This window comes from Durio zibethinus, chromosome 21 (assembly GCF_047325235.1).
Source record: "Durio zibethinus cultivar Kanyao isolate XHJ-2024 chromosome 21, ASM4732523v1, whole genome shotgun sequence".
In the NCBI taxonomy this organism is placed as follows: Eukaryota; Viridiplantae; Streptophyta; class Magnoliopsida; order Malvales; family Malvaceae; genus Durio; species Durio zibethinus.
The window spans coordinates 18734061-18741909 of NC_143182.1; the positions used below are offsets into that span (position 1 = coordinate 18734061).

Consider the following 7849-nt stretch of genomic DNA (forward strand, 5'->3'; position numbering starts at 1 on the left):
GAAAAATATTTTTTGGAAACTTTAATTTCGAGAAAAATTGATACTTTCAACTTTTCCTCAAAAACCCCTTTTTTTTGAAAATTTATTTTTAAAGAAAATTGATACTTTCAACTTTTTCCCAAAAATACTTTTTGGAAACTTTAATTTCGAGGAAAATTGATAGTTTCAACTTTTTCTAAAAAAAAAATTCATTTTTTTGAAAACTTTATTTTCAAGGAAAATTGATACTTTTAACTTTTCCTCGAGAATATATTTTTTTTAAATTATTATTTTTATTATTAAACAATGTTTTCAAATCACAAAAACATAAAATAAGTGAATAAATGACATGTTAGAACAAAAAAAAAATCAAAATGGTAAAGAAAACATCTTACCAAAAATTGAGCTTAATCCCGAATCAAAACCAATTTAGGCCAACTTTTTGAATCAAGCGTCGATTGTTTCTTGAATGGGTTCCAACTCAAGGCTTTGGTTTTGATTAATGAATGTCTCGGGTTTAAGGTCTTGGGTGAGCCTATCTTGAAGCTGGTTTTGCTAACTGTATTCCCCTTTATCATCACAAACATAGGATAGGCAGCTGCCCTTCTTCGAATAAATGTAGAGATGTCTGGTGCTAACGTCAATTCTGGAGGTGACACACGAACAGTCTCCATGTCCTTCTGAGCAAAGGGGTGGCAGCAACTGACTGTTTTCAGAAAACTGAGAAGCTAGCAAGTTAGGAGCTGCAACACGTAATGACACATTCAAGGCTAGATATTGCATAGATTGCTGCATGGAAGGTGGCATTGGCAAGCCAGGTGGGAGTCGGAATAAGGGTTGCTGCTGTGGAGGAAGACCATTTGTTGACCCGTGGTAACCTTGCCAATATATAAGCATGGAAAACCCACCATTTGTGGTTGGAGCAGATGATGGCCTCCAACTGCCAGCCTTGGTACTTTCCCAAAGTTCTTCTGCATTGATTTCAAAAGGCTAGAGAAATCCGTGATTTCCACTAATTGTAACCGAAAACAAAAGCGAGAGTGTGTAGATCAAAAGTACCACGACAACAACCACGAACTTGGCATAAATTTCCTTTAGTTCTCCTTCTCCTCCTTGCCTTCACCAACATACCAGTGCATAAAAGCACGCTTGGCATACATGAGATCAAATTTGTAGTCAATGCAGGAAATTCTGTAACACTGGTTAAGTTGGAGATCATACAGACAGCCCTATGCACCTTGGCAAGGTCTTTTCCTGGAACAACTGTAGGTGGCTAGTAATTGATACCACACTTAAATCCAGTAGGGCACCAATCAACAAACTGGATTGTGCGCTTGGTCTTGATGGTGGCCACAGTTGCATTCACATCTTTGGGCACAACATCACCTCGGTACATGAGGTAGCAAGCCGTGTACTTTCCATGGCGTGGGTCACATTTGGCCATTATGGAAGAGGGTTCAAAAACACTGTTGGTGATCTCAGCCACTGATAGTTGCTCATGGTAAGCCTTCTCGGCTGAAATAACAAGTGCATAGGAGGAAAGCATAAAATGAATCCTGGGATAGGGAACCAGGTTAGTCTGGAACTCGGTCACATCCACATTCAGAGCTTCATCAAACCTCAAAGAGGCAGTAAGAGATGAGATAACCTGAAAGACAAGGCGGTTAAGATTGGTATAAGTGGGTCACTCAATGTCCAAAGAATGCCTGCAGATGTCATATATGGCTTCATTATCGAGAAGCACAGCAACATCAGTGTGCTCAAAGAGCGAATGAGTGGACAGCACACTGTTGTAAGGCTCTACAACAGATGTAGAAACCTGAGGTGAAGGATACACCATGAAACCAAGCTTTGACTTCTTTCCATAGTCAATAGAGAGACGTTCCAAGAGAAGAGATCCAAGGCCAGAACCAATACCACCACCAACAGCATTGAAAACCAAGAACCCTTGGAGTCTGGTACAATTATCACCGAGCTTTCAGATATGATCCAAGCAGAGATCAACAATCTCTTTTCCAATCATATAATGGCCACGGGCGAAATTGTTGGCAGCATCTTCTTTCCCACTAATGAGTTGCTCAGGTTGGAACAACTGACGATACGTTTCAGTCCTAACTTCATCGATAACAGTAGGCTCCAGATCAACAAATATAGCGTGAGTAACGTGCTTTCTGGCACCACTTTCGTTGAAAAAAATGTTGAAAGCATCGTCTCCTCCACCAACAGTCTTATCACTTGGCATTTGGCCATCAGGCTGAATGCCATGCTCGAGACAGTAAAGCTCCCAGCAAGCATTGCTGACCTGAATACTGGCCTAACCGATATGAATCGAAATACACTCTCTCATTTCTCTTTTTTTTTTTTAGATTCAAGAAAACCAAAAAAAATCCTAAGAAAATGAAACGACAATTTTTGTTTGGAAAAAAAGATTGTGGCGTGTATCAAGATGCCTGCCTTCTCCTATTAGGATTCTTCTTCTATCTTTCCTCTGTTTTTTCCCCCCTTTCAGCTTGTGCATTCATTGTTGATATATAGACCCATGCTGATAGAGTTTCAATTCAATTCCAATTAGTCATCCAATGCTAAAGATTAGCATCTAAATAACAATCATCACAATCACAAGCTTAATCTCAATCTTTCATCTTTTTTTCCTTCTTTTTTTTAATTAATCAGATAATCAAAAGAAAGAAAAAGAAAATAAATAATAAAATAAAAATAAAAATGATAAATATGAAATAAAAAAATCTAAAATACAAATGAATAAAAATCCCTGCAACTGAACTTGGATTAGTCTCAATTGACAAAAAATCCCGGACAAAATGGAGTGTCTACAGATATATTCTATTATTATTGTAATTTTTTTATTTACAACTTTTTTTTCAAGATATACTTTTGTTACTACTATCAATTTTGTTCTTATGAAAAGTAATATTTTTTCAATTTATTTTTTCTTTTTTCACATATTTCATAATATTTTTTAGACTTTGTATAGCAATTTGAAAAGAGTACAAAAGTGAAAGATGTTAATACTTTTTTTTATTATTTAATTCATCATTCAATAATATATATTTTTATTCTTGCAATAATATATACATATATATAAGTGTGTGTGTGTGTGTTTGTTTTTTTATAAGAAAGGCATACTTTTATTTTTTTTTTGATATAATCTTATAGGTTTATAAATATTACTGTAAATTAAAATGATCCAAAGGAAATGCATGCCATTTTCTTCTTTTTTTTATTCAAAAAGTTTACTTTTATAACAAGTCAGTATATATAAATTTTATAAATGTTATAAATTTTGAAAATTTGACTATAATTTTTTAGAAAAACTAATATATATACTCATATTAAATAGGTAAAATTATTTTATGCATTGCATAAGTCGTAATCTAATTAGTCATATAACAAAACTAAAATCCATGTGATGCAATGTCGATAAAATGATGCAAACAAAAATTAAATGATATAAATTGTAGACACCTCATTTAATTTGAGTTCTAACTGAATTGAATCCGATTTAGTTTTAGGCCCACAAAGTCTAATTTTATATTTTATCTCATCTTATTTATTTATTTATTATTTTTATCTTTATGTTTATAGGTGTGTTTATCATTATTTTATATTTATCCTTGTATATATCTTTATTTTTATTTGTCTTTATTCTTTATTTTATTTATTCTATTTTGATTTTGATTTTTTTTATCTTTATTATATCTCATTTTTTTATTGTTATAAAAAAGGGGAGGGGGAAACCGAAAAGCTTGAAAATGAAAAATTGGATTGATACTCGGTGACAATCTTCATAAAAATCCTCATAAAAAAACAATTAACTTGAGAGATAGTTTTAACCTTGAAACAAATCCAATCCTGATTGAGTTAAGACTCCGCTAACATTTTCCCTATAAATAGACTTGTAGTTGACAAAGAAATTACATAGCAAATTATAAAAAACACATTAGGGGAGAAACAAAGAAAACCAGAAAACAAGAGAGCAACGATTAGCAACAAGAATCGAGCTTAACCCAACAATTAGTAGCCAATTCTTGGTTCACCCACAACCACCACTCTAGTTCCCTTGTCAAGCTGAAGCTATCCACAACCACTACCCTAGTTATCCAACCCTAACCATCACAATTTTACCAATTACCAAAAAAAAAAAAAACTTTCATGCAATTCACCATCTCATCATCCCATTGCCAACAATTGAGCAACCCTTAAGTCAAGATTGTACATTGATTTCCAACCATGACACAATCATTCTACCAACCATTTTGCCACCATCACTAGCCACTAAAACCTAAAAATTACCTTTCTAAATCACCACAAAAATTTAGACAATTTCAACAAATACCCAACCACTACAACCAAATTTCACTAGCAACCAACAATTAAACACAAATACAAAAAACCCACAATTCATTCATAAGAGCATATGGTAGGACTAAAAGAAAACAACTAAAATTGTAAAACCAGGGAGTGGCAGAAACCAATTTTTTTTTGTTTTCTAGGTTTAATTATTTTTATAGTGCTCTTGGTGTACGTAGTCAGCCGATTAGAGGACAAAATAAGCTATTATGGTGGTTCTGATTGCTTGAAGTGGCAGTGTCTCATGGTGATTTGTAAAGATTAAAGAAGAGTTACTAGCACCACAAAGAGGCTAAAATGGTGGTAGAAAGGTCATGGCTTTGGCTTCAAATCTAGGCCATTGAAGGATGATTTGTGAAACACCAACCTCAGATCCGAGATGAAGAGGTTGAAAAAAGGCTCATGGTGAAATTTTAGCATCAATTGAGGTTTACTAGTGACAAAGGTGGAGCTTTGTCAGTTTCTGGGCTACCTGAACGATGGTTGTGGCCAAGAAATCTTGTCTAGAAAGGAGCAGAGAACTTATGGAAAGATAAAGAAACAAGAAGTGAAAATTGAAAAGAGAAATTTGATGTTGGGTTATATACAGTGGTTTAAAATGGCATAGTTTTAGGCATTAGAAGTATTGAGCTTTTTCGACCCGTGCTTGGTGACCTGATTTGGGTCCAGCCCAATTTTCCTAGTCGGGCACCATCTTGAAAACCCACCCTAATTGCATCAGTCTACTTAGCCCATGCTCTAAATTTCAAGACTCAAGCCCAATCACGAGCCTAGGTCATCCAGTTCCCTTATTTCAAGCTTGGATTAGATTAAATTTAGGCAAATCAAAACTCAATTTTTTTGGACTTCAATTTGGGCTTAGCCAAATTATTGGTACATAATTTTTATTTTGCTTTCATTTATCTTATGCTATTGTTGATTATTTAATTTAAGGATGTATTTTTTTGAAATATAAGATAATAATAATAATAGTAAATTTTTGAAAATTAATTCATAAAATCCTACCAAATGATTGGAGGATTTAAATTTTGAATTATGAATTCTACCAAACTATTGGAGAATTTTATAATGAATTTTTTGTGAAAAATAAATTATTTTTAATCCTACCAAACATTGAAGAATTCAAATCTTGAATTAAGTATTACCAACCGATTGGAGGACTTAATTAACTTTCGTAAAAAAATAAATTTTCAATCCTACCAAACGATTGGATGATTTAAATCTCAAGTTAAATTTTACCAAACTATTAAAAGATTTAATGACTCTTTTTAAAATTTCATGAAAAAGTTTTCAGATAAAAATCTCACTAAACTATTGAGGGATGTGCATCAAAATAAAATCCTATCAAACTATTGGAGTATTTTAATGATTATTCTCAAATAATTAATTTCTTGAAAAATATATTAATGAGTCAGACAATGGAATCTTTTTAAAGTGGAACACTAATCTCCATAAATACTCCTAAGATGAAAATATTATCTTAAATTGTTACCAAATAATTGGAGTAACTTTAAGTTCAATTTCTAATAATTAAATTTACTTGGTAAATTACTAACATGTTTTAAGGTTTGGATAACACGAAATCAAACTGATATTATTTTTTAGATGGCCGTTGTGAGGGTGCTATAACCTTCTTCATGTGTAACCGTACTCTCAAACCTAATTTTTGTTTCGTAGACTAGAATCTACCTTTTAAAGATACCTAAGTTTATGTTTAGCGATAGGTTTATGAATCTATACATTATGTCAATTTAGCAACACTACTAGGGATATTGAGAGTCAGGCTAGTAAATGATTTTGTATTATCCAAGCCTAATTTAATAAATCTAACAAAATTTTGTTTTGTATCTTATGTTTTATTTTTAATCATGCCATATATTGTCATTCACTTGTATACGTGTAACATGAGCTCTACACTCAAGCTCTGTCTCTTAAGAGACACATTATCTGTCATAACATATAGATCTATAGATCTATCACTAAACATTGACTTAGAGAGTCGCCACCAATCTTTTTACTATCTAGATATGATTGGTCACCTTGGTGAATCTATCATTTTTAAGATATCCTAAGCTTAATTAACGGTCCCTAAATAATAGGTTTTGATCTACTATTCATAACAGAGTTTATGAGTTCAGTTATGTATGAGAAAGGTTATGGTACTCTTACACACCTGTCTAAAAGACAGTACCACTTTTTAAATTATCCTAAAGGTTTATAGTTCAATGGTCTTTTATTAAATTTTATTATTTAAATATTCAAAATAATTTTAAAGATTTCTTCATTAATTTGGTAAAATTCTTAAAAATATTTTTTCACCTCAAAAATATTAAAAAATCATATTTGTTTTCTTGAAAAGGCTCTGTCGTCTAAAAACTTAATCACATTTTTTATTATATTTTTATTTTATTAAAAATATATCTAATTTTTCTACCATTTGCGCCAAAATTAGAAATATTTTCTTACCTATAACTATCTTAGATAATTATCCATTTGTGACTACTAAGAATTTCATCCTTGGAATTTTTTTTATTAATTATACAAGTTTCATTCGTAAATTTTTCACCATTTGGATCTATTTAGAAATACCTTACAAGTTTCATTTCTAAATATTTCACTATTTGAATTAAATTTAGAATATAAACTCTTGTTAGTGGTCGTTTGATTCCTAATATTGAGAAAAAAAATAATATGACAATTATTTTTGAAGTCTTTTCTAAATTCTTTCACCATTTTGGATGAATTTAAAAAAAAATATTTACCTAAAAATCTCATAAAAATTCAACCATTTATGATTTTTCTTGAGATTTCATCATTGGATAATTATCATACATTTTCACACCAAAAATTTTTTAAGTTTTATTCTTTAATTAATTTTTTTTATTTGAAAAAGCATACAATTACTTTTATTGAAATTTTGTCTAAATTATTCTACTGTTTGGGTTAAATATAAATAAATTCCTCACCTAAAGATATATTAGAAAATTTATCATTTGAAATTTTTAAGATTCTCATCATTGGGTAATTGTTAATTCAATCCCAAATTTTATTAAATTTATTTATTTATTTAAAAGAATTAAAAACAAATATGAATTATTGATGTTAAAATTTTATCTAAATTTTTCTTTCGTTTGGGTTAAATTTAGAAAAATCTCCCATATAAAAATTTCTAAAAAATTACTCATTCATGATTTTTAGAATTTCATTATTGGTTTATGAAAGGTTCTAATTCCAAAATGTACTCTATTATTTAAAAAATCTCAATTTGGTTATTTCCAAATATTAAACACTAATTAAAAAATAGTTAAACACATATCTAATTTAAATAAATACAAATATACATGTAATTGGATAAATAAAGACATAATAGAAATGTACCTTGGGCCTTAAATTTCAACCCACGAAGGAAAAGTTGGGCTATTTAAATATGAAATGGGTTTGTGAATTGGGTTGGATTAATAGCCAAACGGGTCACGGGCTTATGATGATCGTGTCGTGGGCT

At 30.9% G+C, this 7849-nt stretch overlaps 1 pseudogene; it reads right to left on the reverse strand.

Moving 5' to 3' along the window:
* Positions 1–411: 411 nt before the first annotated feature.
* On the reverse strand, positions 412–2326 carry LOC111305725 (tubulin alpha chain pseudogene; annotated as a pseudogene).
* Between the last annotated feature and the right edge of the window lie 5523 nt (positions 2327–7849).